Source organism: Bos indicus x Bos taurus, chromosome 11 (assembly GCF_003369695.1).
Source record: "Bos indicus x Bos taurus breed Angus x Brahman F1 hybrid chromosome 11, Bos_hybrid_MaternalHap_v2.0, whole genome shotgun sequence".
Classification (NCBI taxonomy): Eukaryota; Metazoa; Chordata; class Mammalia; order Artiodactyla; family Bovidae; genus Bos; species Bos indicus x Bos taurus.
Window position 1 is genome coordinate 45,868,666 of NC_040086.1, and position 12,912 is coordinate 45,881,577.

The window sequence follows — 12,912 nt, forward strand, 5'->3', positions numbered from 1 at the left end:
TGGCTCCTGCATTGCAGGCGGATTTTTACCCACTGAGCCACCGGGGCAGGCCTGTAACCGGCATGTAACAGTGATGTGCTGTGCTGTGCTTAGTTGCTCAGTTGTGTCTGACTCTGTGATCCCATGACTATAGCCTGCCAGGCTCCTCTGTCCATGGGGATTCTCCAGGAAAGAATATTGGAGTGGGTTACCATGCCCTCCTCCAGGGGATCTTCCTAACCCAGGGATCAAACTCAGGTCTCCTGCATTGCAGGTGGATTCTTTACCATCTGAGCCACCAGGGAAGCCCATAAACAATGACAGATTGAAGGACAACAGTAAAGCTCTACTTGACTGCCTGTGCTTGGTGTGTCCCACAGAACAGAATGACCCAGAACCTGCCTGGTCCCTCACACAATATTTCCTCATTAAATACTGGAGTGGCCTTTTCCATCACATTTCTTGTTTTTGAACTTGCACTTGCCTCACATTTAAAGCAAAGTGTTACTTGCCCTTTCCCCTCTTTTGTTTTATTTACCACAACAAAACTCCTCTCTAAGTCTTCTATTCTTAAATTCTTCATCATATCCGTATGTTCCTATACAGAGCCTTAGTTGCCATATTCAGAGCTAACAACCAAATAAAAATTAGGGGAAAAAATATTTCTTTTCCCAGTGCAAGGGGTGCAGGTTCAATCCCTGGTCAGGGAACTAGATCCCACATGTCACAAACAAGACCAGGTGCAGAAAAACAAATACTTAAAAAATAAATAAAAATTTCTATTTCTTATGAGATTGTTTCAGAAACATTTCAGATCCACGATACTGTACTTCCATACATACCTAAAACGGGTTTTACAATAATCGATGCTATAGCTTCATAGAGTGTGACGTTGAGAATAATCTTCACCTAAGACCAGATAGGTCTTAAGTGATATGACATTGCTGAATTTTTCAGTCCAATACTGGTCTTTCATTTTGTCTGTATTACAGTAGTAAAATGTACAAATAAAAGCATAAAGATACAACAGTAAAAATAAATAAGTACTGTGGTCAAGAAACTGCAGTCAAAGTCCCTCCGTAGTTTCTCTGTACCTAGAGCTCCTCCATCCCCCCCTAGAGCTGTGCCCCATCCCCACTCCAGCTTCTCGGGATGCCCATGCTTCCTCACCCCATTGCCAGCTTTTCAGATGAATTCAGGAACCCTCCTGCAGACTAACAGTCGTGAGCAAAAGTGCAAGTGAGGTGAGTGTATGATGTGTTACATTTTTAAAGACAAAAATGCCAATAAACTATCAAATAACATGTGAATCTTCAAGACAAGACTTAAAAATACGTGAAATTATGAGTGTTATGTGGCTGAAATTTGACAAAATATACAAGACTGCTGACTATCACTGCATAGCCTTCGTGTTCTGTTGAAGGGAAAGGATATTTATATAAATAACTGAAAACAGTGACTTTGTTAAAATGAAGGTAATAAAAGTTTACAAAATATGACTCAATTTTTTTCATCTAAACATTACTTTCCCTTCAATAGATCACCTTGATTTGTTCAATGAAAATTATACTACTTCTACATTATCTTTAAAATTAAAAGATAAATTAAAATGAAAAATATTAAAAAATCAGAATGACTTAAATTAAGTTTAATTTAAATGCCGCTAGAAGAAGCACAAGCTGGAATCAAGATTGCCGGGAGAAATATCAATAACCTCAGATATGCAGATGACACCACCCTTATGGCAGAAAGTGAAGAGGAACTCAAAAGCCTCTTGATGAAAGTGAAAGAGGAGAGTGAAAAAGTTGGCTTAAAGCTCAACATTCAAAAAACTAAGATCATGGCATCCGGTCCCATCACTTCATGGCAAACAGATGGGGAAACAGTGGAAACAGTGTCAGACTTGATTTCTGGGGGCTCCAAAATCACTGCAGATGATGATTGCAGCCATAAAATTAAAAGACGCTTACTCTTTGGAAGGAAAGTTATGACCAACCTAGATAGCATATTCAAAAGCAGAGACATTACTTTGCCAACAAAAGTCCATCTAGTCAAGGCTATGGTTTTTCCTGTGGTCATGTATGGATGTGAGAGTTGGACTGTGAAGAAGGCTAAGCGCCGAAGAATTGATGCTTTTGAAGTGTGGTGTTGGAGAAGACTCTTGCAAGTCCCTTGGACTGCAAGGAGATCCAACCAGTCCATTCTAAAGGAGATCAGTCCTGGGTGTTCTTTGGAAGGACTGATGCTAAAGCTGAAACTCCGATACTTTGGCCACCTCATGCGAAGAGCTGACTCCTTGGAAAAGACTCTGATGTTGGGAGGGATTGGGGGCAGGAGGAGAAGGGGACGACAGAGGATGAGATGGCTGGATTGCATCACTGACATGAGTCTGAGTGAACTCCGGGAGTTGGTGATGGACAGAGAGGCCTGGCGTGCTGCAATTCATGGGGTCGCAAAGAGTCGGACATGACTGAGTGACTGAACTGAACTGAAGATATAATTAAATATTATTTATCTTTATAAAGATAATACTAATGGTTATCTATTTTGATATCATTTATCCACCAAAATAAATTAGAGATGTAACACTCTACTCATATTTCATCTAAAGTTACCAATTTGAGAATGACGCTAATTGTTTAACGTGGTAAAATGTTGTAAAGTGTTGTGGCCCTTCAAGAATGTATGAATTCTATGATAATTTGGGAGAAACTGATACTTTTATTCTTCTCGCACTTTTCCATTTTGTTGGCATTTTCCATTACTTCTTTCAGAATGACTCTATTGCTTTATTTACACAGCTCCTGTGCCTTTCTTGTGGTCATTGTTTATAAGCATTTTATTATTGCTCTATGTATTGTGGAAAGATTGTTTCCCAATTCTATTTCTAGGCATGCCTTGCTATCCTACAGATAAACTCTTGAGTCTTGTGTTTACAGCTTTTGTCAACTTTAGGCTTTAGCAAAACACTGTCAAAAAACCCCACTGAGTAGACAAGGCTTACTTTGCTGGATTTGCTGAAATAAGAAAGGAAAACACCCTGGCAGAATCTTAACAGCCCAGACAGGAAGAGTGGAGTGATGGGTTTGCAGGGTCTGGCTGGGTGACAGATTCTCAGATGAATCTCGTGAGGTTGGGAACTCCCTGGGACCTGGCAGCATGTGAGACTCAATAGCTTTATACCCATGTGCATACGAGACCAAGTTCTGAGCCGAGTTTGCTCAACAGTCTTGATAATTCAGGTGTTTTTGCTGATTTACAGTTGATACTCAGGGCTAAGTATTTCCCAGAGCCAGACATACCCTGTCTTGCATTTTTCACAGCCTTCACGTAGTGACAGGAATGTATCTTGGGGATGTATGGTTTCTAACCACAGGGAAAACCAAAACCACGTGGGTTTAAGCTCTCAGCCCCTCCCCCTGGACATCCATGTCAGCCCAAGATGGAGATTACAACACCATTGTCTACAAACAGAAGTATTTTCCATCTTAACTGCTTTTTGGTGAGCTGTGGATACATGATAAGACTCTGCTGGCAGTTTTCCACAATCTATTACTGTCAGATTTGCTCTTTTTGCTCAAAGATCACTTGTTGGATCATCTGAAGGGACAAAGTCCATTTCTCAGTGTTTTGGATTTTGCTGATGACACATCTGAGCAAAGCGATATGGGATAATACTAAAAAAGACATGTCTTGGAGTTTGTAGTCCTGTATTCAGCAGGAGCTAAGGGTTCAGGTCAGGAAGAAACAGTTAGAACTAGACATGGAACAACAGACTGGTTCCAAATAGGAGAAGGAGTACATCAAGGCTGTATATTGTCACCTTGCTTATTTAACTTATATACAGAGTACATCATGAGAAATGCTGGGCTGGAAGAAGCACAGGCTGGAATCAAGATTGCCGGGAGAAATATCAATAACCTCAGATATGCAGATGACACCACCCTATGGCAGAAAGTGAAGAGGAACTCAAAAGCCTCTTGATGAAAGTGAAAGAGGAGAGTGAAAAAGTTGGCTTAAAGCTCAACATTCAGAAAATGAAGATCATGGCATCTGGTCCCATCACTTCATGGCAAATAGATGGGGAAACAGTGGAAACAGTGTCAGACTTGATTTTTGGGGGCTCCAAAATCACTGCAGATGGTGACTGCAGCCATGAAATTAAAAGACGCTTACTCTTTGGAAGGAAAGTTATGACCAACCTAGATAGCATATTCAAAAGCAGAGACATTACTTTGCCAACAAAAGTCCATCTAGTCAAGGCTATGGTTTTTCCTGTGGTCATGTATGGATGTGAGAGTTGGACTGTGAAGAAAGCTGAGTGCCAAAGGATTGATGCTTTTGAAGTGTGGTGCTGGAGAAGACTCTTGCAAGTCCCTTGGACTGCATGGAGATCCAGCCAGTCCATCCTAAAGGAGATCAGTCCTGGGTGTTCATTGGAAGGACTGATGCTAAAGCTGAAACTCCGATACTTTGGCCACCTCATGCAAAGAGTTGACTCATTGGAAAAGACTCTGATGTTGGGAGGGATTGGGGGCAGGAGGAGAAAGGGACGACAGAGGATGAAATGGCTGGATGGCATCACCGACTCGATGGACGTGAGTTTGGGTGAACTGCGGGGGTTGGTGATGTACAGGGAGGCCTGGCGTGCTGCGATTCATGGGGTCACAAAGAGTCGGACATGACTGAGCGACTGAACTGAACTGAACTTAACAATGAGAAAACAGAAAGAGAAATTAAGGAAACAATCCCATTTACCTTTGCAATGAAAAGAATAAAATACTTAGGAATAAATTTACCTAAAGAAACAAAAGACCTATATATAGAAAACTATAAAACACTGATGAAAGAAATCAAAGATGACACAAATAGATGGAGATATATACCGTGTTCATGGATCAGAAGAATAAATATAGTGAAAATGAGTACACTACCCAAAGCAATCTATAGATTCAATGCAATCCCTATCAAGCTACCAATGGCATTTTTCATAGAACTAGAACAAATAATTTCACAATTTGTATGGAAACACAAAAAACCTCAAATAGCCAAAGTAATCTTGGGAAAGAAGAATGGAACTGAACAAATCAACCTGCCTGACTTCAGACTGTACTACAAAGCTACAGTCATCAAGACAGTATGGTACGGGCACAAAGACAGAAATATAGATCAATGGAACAAAATAGAAAGCCCAGAGATGAATCCACACAGCTATGGACACCTTATCTTTGACAAAGGAATCAAAAATATACAGTGGAGAAAAGACAACCTCTTCAACAAGTTGTTCAGGGAAAACCGGTCAACCACCTGTAAAAGAATGAAACTAGAACATTTTCTAACACCATACACAAAAATAAACTCAAAATGGATTAAAGATCTAAATGTAAGACCAGAAACTATAAAACTCCTAGAGGAAAACAGGCATAACACTCTCTGACATAAATCACAGCAAGATCCTCTATGACCCACCTCCCAGAGTAATGGAAATAAAAGCAAAAATAAGCAAATGGGACCTAATTAAACTTAAAAGCTTTTGCACAGTGAAGGAAACTATAAGCAGTGTGAAAAGATAGCCTTCAGAATGGGAGAAAATAATAACAAATGAAGCAACTGACAAAGAATTAATCTTAAAAATACAAGCAGCTCATGCAGCTCAATACCAGAAAAATAAACGACCCAATCAAAAAATGGGCCAAAGAACTAAACAGACATTTTTCCAAAGAAGACACACAGATGGCTAACAAACACATGAAAAGATGCTCAACAGCACTTATTATCAGAGAAATGCAAATCAAAACCACAGTGAGGTATAATCTCATGCCAGTCAGAATGGCTGCTATCAAAATGTCTGCAGACAATAAATGCTGGAGAGGATATGGATAAAAGGGAACCCTCTTACACTGTTGGTGGGAATAATGCAAACTAGTGCAACCACTGTGGAGAACGGTATGGAGATTCCTTAAAAAACTGGAAATAGAACTGCCATACGACCAAGCAATCCCACTGCTGGGCATACACACCAGGAAACCAGAATTGAAAGAGACACGTGTACCTCAATGTCCATCCATTCAGCAGATGAATGGATAAGAAAGTTGTGGTACATATACACAATGGAATATTACTCAGCTATTAAAAAGAATGCATTTGAGTCAGTTCTCATGAGGTGGATGAAACTGGAACCTATTATACAGAAAGAAGTAAGTCAGAAAGAGAAACACTAATACAGCATATTAACATGTGTGTATGGAATTTAGAAAGATGATAATGACGACACTATATACAAGACAGCAAAAGAGACACAGATATAAAGAACAGACTTTTGGACTCTGTGGGAGAAGGCAAGGATGGGATGATTTGAGAGAATAGCACTGAAGCATGTATATTACCATGTGTGAAATAGATGACCAGGCCAAGTTCGATGCATGAAACAGGGCACTCAAAGCCAGTGCACTGGGACAACCCAGAGGAATGGGATGGGGAGGGAGATGGGAGGGAGTTAAGGAATGGGAGACATGTGTACACCCATGGCTGATTCATGTTGATGTGTGGCAGAAACCACCACAATGTTGTAAACTAATTAGCTTCCAATTAAAATAAATAAATTAATTTTTAGAAAAAGAAGTGCAAAAAAATAATAATAATCTGTGAAATAAGAATGACTCTAGAAACCGTTTGATGGGACATATGATGGCTTCTTAGTGGAAAGCTCAGCTAATTCTGAAATGTTTGCCTATTGAAATTACATCCCAACTAATAAATAACAACATATTAAGTAAGTTTGCTTTGTGTTTTTGTCAATTTATTTGTCACCTCTGACTTCTTCCCAACGTATCTGAAACTATAATAAGAATGTGTTTATACTCTTCAGCCAACTGATCAAAATAAAGGGATCTTTGAAATTATTACCTTTGGGCAACTTGCACAAACCCTTCACTAGCTTGAACCAGCTCCTCTGCCGTTTTCTCCAAAGAGGCAAACACTTCATTCTCCATGCCTTTTTTCTCCATTGAGAGGATCAGATGACAAAGCTGAACAGTCATCGCTGAGATGATTCTCTCGATGGCTTTGTTGCATGTCATGGAGCCGATGTCATTCAAGAGGAAAGACTCCATCTGTGGACAGAAGCGTGACACGAATGAGATGGAAAGAGGAAGGCTCGGACTTAACCATCTAGTTAGGATGTAATAGATTACAACAGGTCCAAGTCCCTGCTATGACAGAAGTCAAAGAAATTGTAAAAATTACATTTCAAGCACATCAGAGAGCTGAGGCAGCAAGGATTAAAAGACATTAAAATTCCAGAGATGGGAGAATCTTTTGGAGACAAGTTAGTATAGATGATTGTTCTCCTGGGGGAATTTGTTAATTCTGGGCACAGTTTGAGGAACAGGGCCTGCATTTAGAAGTCCAGTGCTGGGCTGCCCCAGTGGTACAGTGGATAGGAATCACCTGCCAATGCAGTGGACAGGAGTTCAATCCCTGGTCCAGGAAGATGCCACACACCGAGGAGCAATGCCCATGCCACAACTCCTGAAGCCTTCAAGCCCTAGAGTCTGTGCTCTGCAACAAAGAGCAGTCCCTGCTCGCTGCAACTAGAGGAAGCCCACACACAGCAACGAAGACCCAGTGCAATCAAAAATGTTAATAAATAAATAAAAAAGAATTAGGACCAAGTTAAAAAAAAAAAAGAAGTGCTAGAGGAAACAAAAAGAAAATTTTTATAATAAAAACACCCTCCCAAACTGTAGGAACATTACATAGTCCAATTGCTGAAAACTAAATATAAAGAGAAAAAAAATGATAAGCATCCAGAGAAAAAGTTATGCTATCTCTAAAGGAATACTATTAAATTTGACAGGTGACTTCCCCATAGAAAGAAAAGAATCCAGAAGATGATAGAATGACACCTCTAAAGCAATAAAAGAAAATAAATAAATATTTTAAACTTATTTCTTCTGTGTCTCAATGGTTAAAAAATTAAAATATAAAATTTGTTTTTATTTAGTATTTTTAAACTTTATTATTTTAATGGATCATTTTTAATTGGATACCCATACAATATTTTTAGTATGAACTCTGTTCATAAAACATTTTAATGCTCCAAAAATGTATTATAAAATAAATTATTCCAGATAAGAAGAGTTTATTCTAGATTAAAAAAAATTACTCCTTCTAAGAGAAGGAGAATATGATTATTCCTGCTTCTGAGTATGCTTAGAGATCAGCCAACACCATCTTACACCAAGAGCATGAGTCATAAAAACCATTTGATTCATCTTTAACTGACAATCATGAAAGTGTAGCCACCCATAGAGAACCAACAAGGGGGAAAACATGGACATTTTTGCTTACCTTGATGGGAAGATGCTTTCCACACTCTAAGCCAAAGAGCAGAAGACTGGATTCACTGTATATGTAAGAAATCCAGTTTTTTAAAACCAGCCACAGGAATCGATTCACATCCACACTGCAATTCGAGACTGTGGTATCTCCCGACTGTTAGCTGACTCTGTCACTGACGTCACTGACAGTATTGCTGACAAGCAAACATCATAATTTATGCATAGAACTATTGAAGGTCTATTGTCTCTGCAGTATTGAAAGTCCTGCTTATTTACAGAAACAGGAATCAGATACAGTCGGAGAAAGAATCTAAATGTTTTAATCAATTCAGTCATAAAAATAAGACTCAACTGTGTATCTTTGAAAAGTTTTGTTGAGGGCAACTGAAAGGAAATTAGGCTTCTACAAGTAAGATCGCTAAGCAGTTTAATTAACCTGGCTCCTTTCCAGCTCCCTCGTGTGTAGATTTTTGCAAGAATCTGGTTTGTGAGTGAATATTCAGGCTGGTGTTTCCTGGGGAACAATAAAAGAAATGGAGTCTTAAAGTGGAGAGGAAATAGAATTAAATATGTATTTAATGTGTGTATTGAGTCCCAAGGGCGTCCCTGGTACCTCAGATGGTAAAGAATCTGACTGCAATGCAGGAGACCAGGGTTTGATACCTGGGTTGGGAAGATCCCCAGGAGAAGGAAATGGCAGCCCACTCCAGTATTCTTGCCTGGAGAATTCCACGGACAGAGGAGCCTGGCACGCTACAGTCTATGGGGTCAGTGTGTGTGTGTGAGTGACTCACACACACACACACACACACACACACACACACACACACTGAGTCCCAGATGTTTTCCATATATCATCTTCCTTATTTCCTAAAGCAATTTAATTAGATAAGTGTTATGAATTTCACTTTGAATTTCTCTTTACAAGTGAGGAAACAAAAGACTGGGGGACATGAATGGTGCCAAACCTTTGAGAATTATTTCCTATTCAAATTATCACTCATTCCTCGATTTGCAATAAGTTCCTAAAGACTGCATGGTGTCTGAGTTGTGTCTAATCAGGAAAACAGAAATCAGTTTAGATACTTAAAACAGAGAGAATTTGATTCAAAGAGTTCAATATGAAAGCTTTGGGAAGGATAGTTGATTTCAGGCAGTACTTCTGGATATGGTTGAGTGAGGAGACTGTCAAATGCTTTCCCCTAAAAACAACCATAAAGATGGACAAAATTGCCCCCAATCATGTCTGCACTCTGGAAATTGGCCAGAGGCATTTAATAATCTGAGAAGTTTACACTTGAACAAATGCTGGACTTGGTGGAAATCAATGGCATTCTGGTCTGTGTCTAATCCCATCTCTCCCTTCAACATGGAGTTCTACCAGGGAGGGAAAAGCCATGAGAACTAGCAACTTTTCTTTTGCAACTAAAGGGGACTCACTCAATTTGGAGCTGCAGACAATGGCCACACTCAGGATCCTTGTCAGGATCCCACTCAGTGAAAGTTGTTTCCCAGAGCCGGGAGAGTCTAAGAGAGTCAAGAACTCGTTTCTACTGGCCAGAGGTTGAGGTTGTGATTGGGGCAAGCACATTCCCAGCTAACACTTTGCATATGTGTAAGAGAGATCAAGAATCCTCAAGCTATTTATGGACTCCTGACTGTCGCTAAGGTCTTGGACATAAGCATAGAAAACCCAAAAGTACCCATCAGAAACGAAACCACTTGCACAGACCTGAGAACAGCCTACATCATGAATGTGCTCTTCTGTCTACATACAAATGCATCAGCATAAGATGAAGCCTAACTGGTTTGAGGTGTTTGAGTACAATCTCTGTCCAATCACTGGCTGATCACTGAGCTGTGCAGACACAGGGAAACCATAAAAAAACAAGGCTAAAAAATAAAAACAAAAATATATTCTTGAGTAAAGCCATCTATGTGTATGTGGTCACACACCACAGAAGAGATAGGCAGATTTCGCAGATATAGTCCAAGCAGACTAGTAAATGTTGTTGTTCAGTCACTCAGTCATGTTTGACTCTTTGCAACCCCTTAGACTGCAGCATGCAAGGCTTCCATCTCCTTCACTATCTCCCAGAGTTTGCTCAAACTCATGTCCATTGAGTTGGTGATGCTATCTAACCATCTTATCCTCTGTCACCCCCTTCTCCTCTTGCCCTCAATCTTTCCCAACATCCCAACTTTTCTAATGAGTCAGCTCTTCCCACCAGGTGGCCAAAGTTTTGGAGATTCAGCATCAGTCCTTCCAATGAATATTCAGGATTGATTTCCTTTTGGATTGACTAGTTTGATTTCCTTGTTGTCCAAGGGGCTCTCAAGAGTTTTCTCCAGCATCACCGTTTGAAAACATCAGTTCTTCTGTGCTCAGCCTTCTTTATGGTCCAACTTTTACATTCGTTCATGACTACTGGAAAAACCTTAGCTTTGACTATACAGACCTCTGTTGGCAAACTGATCTCTCTGCTTTTTAATACACTGTCTAGGTTTGTCACAACTTTAGGAGAAAAAAGAAATCCAGAGTCACTAAAATGACCAATTTCTAACAAAAATTATGAGACATGTAAGAAAAAGGAAAATGTTACCGGTATTTAAGAAAAAAAGGCAGTCAATAGAAACTGTCTCTAAGTGACTAAAAATGTTAAGTTTATTCACAAAAAAGTTATATTTATCAATGTTTTCAAAGCAGATATAGTATGTTCAAAGAAAACTATGTGCAAAGACTTGAAAGAAATTAAGATAACAATGAATTAACAAACAGTGCTTCTCAAGGATGGTCCTTGTCAGGGAACTAAGGTTCCACGTGCCACGGGACAAATAAGTCCAAGAGCCACAACTAGACAAAGCTCGCAAGCAGCAATGAAGACCCAGTGAAGCCAAAAGTAAATAAGTGATTTTTAAATTAATGCTAAATGGTGACTTCCTGGATGTCTTAGTTTGAAAAGATGCCACCAATATCTAGTTAAGTTGGTTATTCACAGGTCTGTCACCCTGTGCGTAAACTCTGAGCAGGGATCACATTGCAGCAACATGATCCAGGCAGAAGGTGGGTGTGGGCTCCACTGAATAGCAGGCATGGGTGTCACCTCAGTCACTGGTACCCTGTAACTCTAGATTTCACAATGTCCTCTGACTGCAGCTCACTGAGTTATTTTTCTATTTTCCTGTGTCTCTGCATGGGAGTCATTGCATTCATCCCTGAATGAATACGAAGACAGAGGAAAAATGGTGAGGTGTGAGGTTTCCTGAAGGTATTCTTGTCCCTCATGACTGTCACCCCCACCCAGAACTGCAGCTGCGGAGTAGTGGAAATAAGTGCTTCTCCAGTTAAAATTCCTCTCAGTAGCATCCAGGAAAATCCAGATTTCCCCAGGAACAGAAGCTCTGTGCAGGCAGCATCTTGTGTCCTCTGTGCCTTGGGGAGCGAAGTCTGGAACAAGGATTTGTTAAATATTGAATGAGCAGTTCATTCCTTGAGAATAAGGCATTTCCTGTGTTCCAAAGCCTCTGTTTCAACCACCCATGCTGCTAGAAATACCAACACAGTCATTGCAATCTCAGCATTAAGAAGTTCAATTGAAGTGGAAAATATTCTCGTTGTGGTATGAGAGGTGCTTGGATGGATCTAAAGATGAAAAGGTCAAGGTGCCATCCTCCAAGGACTTTACAACCTAGTGCGTCAATTTGGTGTCCATTAGCTGCGTGGATGGGCTGGATGAGGATAGAGGAGTGCAACACTCTCCGGACAGAGTGGCTCCGAAAATGTCGAAGCTATTAATTAGCAAATTAACATTTTTTTAAACTTATTTATTTTTAATTTTAAGATAATTGCTTTACAATTGTGTTGGTTTCTACCGTACATCAATATGAATCAGTCATAGGTATACATATGTGCCCTCCCTATTGCACCTCCCTCCTACTTCCCTCCCCATCCCACTCCTCTAGGTTGTCACAGAGCACCAGGTTTGAGCTCCCTGTGTCACACAGCAAATTCCCACTGGCCATCTGTTTTACATACGGTAATGTATATGTTTCAATAATACTCTGTCAATTTTGTTTCAGTGCTACTCTGTCAATTTGTCCCACCCTCTCCCTCCCGCACTGTGTTCCCAAGTCTGTTCTCTATGTCTCCACAGATGCCTCTTGACATAAAATGTAGTACAAAAAAAAAAACAATTCTCAGGACTTCCCTGGCTGTCCAGTGGTTAAGACTCTACACTTCCAATGTAGGGAACTAGGGTTCAATCCCTGGCCAGGGACTAAGATCCCACATGCTGTGCAGTATAGCTGAAAGATAAAAATAAAGCAAAAACAAACTAAAAAAACCCCATCGATTCTGGTATTACCCACCATTGACAAACTTCTAAGCTTCCTCCAGTCCTTCTGTTCCAAAGTCATAATTGTGGGTACATTCTGGTCTCTATTGGTCCTATTTCCATGGCTCTTTTCCATGGTTGGATGTGTTGTCGTTCAGTCGCTAAGTCATGTCCAGTTGTTTGTGATCCCATGAACTGTGTGGAGGTAGGTCTCCTCTTCGTCTGTGTTCATGGGCTGCAAACCCATCCCACTCTCA

General features: G+C 40.2%; 1 long non-coding RNA gene across 1 annotated transcript in view; it reads right to left on the reverse strand.

Annotated features, from left to right (window-relative positions):
* The window catches only part of LOC113901265, a 91,244-nt gene extending 82,774 nt beyond the window's left edge, over nucleotides 1–8,470 (reverse strand). The window contains exons 1-2 of the long non-coding RNA XR_003513379.1: nucleotides 8,332–8,470; nucleotides 6,886–7,091 (exon numbers count right to left, since the gene is read on the reverse strand). This is a non-coding gene — a long non-coding RNA (uncharacterized LOC113901265). The remainder of the gene's footprint in view (nucleotides 1–6,885; nucleotides 7,092–8,331) is intronic.
* Between the last annotated feature and the right edge of the window lie 4,442 nt (nucleotides 8,471–12,912).